Source organism: Triticum dicoccoides, chromosome 3A (genome assembly GCF_002162155.2).
Source record: "Triticum dicoccoides isolate Atlit2015 ecotype Zavitan chromosome 3A, WEW_v2.0, whole genome shotgun sequence".
NCBI lineage: Eukaryota > Viridiplantae > Streptophyta > Magnoliopsida > Poales > Poaceae > Triticum > Triticum dicoccoides.
The window spans coordinates 184,397,008-184,398,956 of record NC_041384.1 but is presented as its reverse complement, the minus strand read 5'-3'; positions in this window follow the sequence as shown (position 1 = coordinate 184,398,956).

Below are 1,949 nucleotides of genomic sequence, written 5' to 3'. Positions count from 1 at the left end.
TTACACACAAAATAGGAACAATATGTGATTCTATACATGTGAAATAGTGAAATACGATAAGTTCAGTCATATCTTGCATTTCATTTCTCCATCATACATTCTATTACCAGTGAAGTATTTAAATATGGTACATATTATTTACTAAATTTTTGCTTTATGTAATATGTTTTTTTGTTCAAGTCTGTCAAACATGAAACATGAACATCAGTACAAATTAGTGCAAATATCTTATATACCTTTTTTTTCAATCAAAAATATTTCATCACATGTGAAGCTTTAAAAACATATCACATTTCATTCTATCCACATTTCACTCTTTTCAAATAGCCAATCAATATTTATGAAAGTGAAATCCAATATCAATGACATATCACATTTCATTACTTACACTACCGTTCAAAATCATATTTCATTTTTCACACAAATAGGAACCATATGTCATTTTATACATCTGAAATATGATATATCTTAGACAACATATGATATATATTGTACATAATATGAATCTATACATGTGCAATACGATATATAATACACTACATGTTTCAGTACTACCAACGAGGACATATCATATGTCATTGTATACATGTCAATTGTCGTATTTGTTCATTATTTTATTTCATACTATAAAACTGATCTAATATTATATTGTCCCCACAATTGTTGGATTTCACATAAACAGATTGAATTGTTATAATTACAACGTGTAACATTTCATTATTTCATTTCTAACTATACAATTGAAAAGTCCTATTTATAACAGCGCATATTTCATTCATTGCACAATGATATAATTTAATATAATGATATTGAAGTGTGATAATAACAATGTCTAATATTTCATTCTATCCACAATAGGAAACTTACCAAATTAATGAATATAGTACTCATGTGACACAAATGTGAAATATGTTTATTTTTCTATGCAAATATTGCATTTTATATTATGAAAATGAAATGACATATATAGAACATATCACATTTCATTCTTTCCACTATTGTACATAATGAAATGTCAACTTATTATGATACTGATATTTGATTGTTAAACCATCTCATATTTCATTACACACAAAATAGAAACAATATGTGATTCTGTACATGTGAAATACTGGAAAAGGATAAGTTCAGTCATATCTTCCATTTCATTTTTCCATCATAGATTCTATTAACGGTGAAATAGTGAAATATGATATATATTATTTACAAAAAAAATTTATTTATGTAATATGTTTTTTTGTTTAGGTCTGTCAAACATGAAACATTAACATCAGTACAATTTATTGCAAATATAACATATACCTGTTTTTTCAATTGAAAAATATTTCATCAAGTGTGAAGCTTTCAAGACCATATCACATTTCATTCTATCCACATTTAAATCTTTCCAAATAGACGTGAAAATTCATTTTTATAACAGCGCATATTTCATTCATTACACAATTATTAAATTTCATATAATGATATTGAATTGTGATAATTACAATGTCTAATATTTCATTCTATCCACAATAGGAAACTTACCAAATTAATAATTATATTACTCATGTGACACAAATGTGAAATATGTTTTTCCATATTTGCTCTGCAAATATTGCATTTTATGAAAGTTAAATGACTTACATAGAAAATATCACATTTCATTCTTTCCACATTTGTACATAATGAAATGTGAACATATTATGATAATGAAATTTGATTGTTACAACATCTCATATTTTATTACACACAAGATAGGAACAATATGTGATTATATACATGTGCAATAGTGAAATACGATAAGTTCAGTCATATCTTCCATTTCAATTTTCCATCACACATTACACTACCGGTGAAATAGTGAAATATGATCTATATTATTTACAGATTTTTGGTTTTATGTATTATGTTTTGGTCTGTCGAACATGAAACATTAACTTCAGTACAAATTATTGCAAATATCATATATA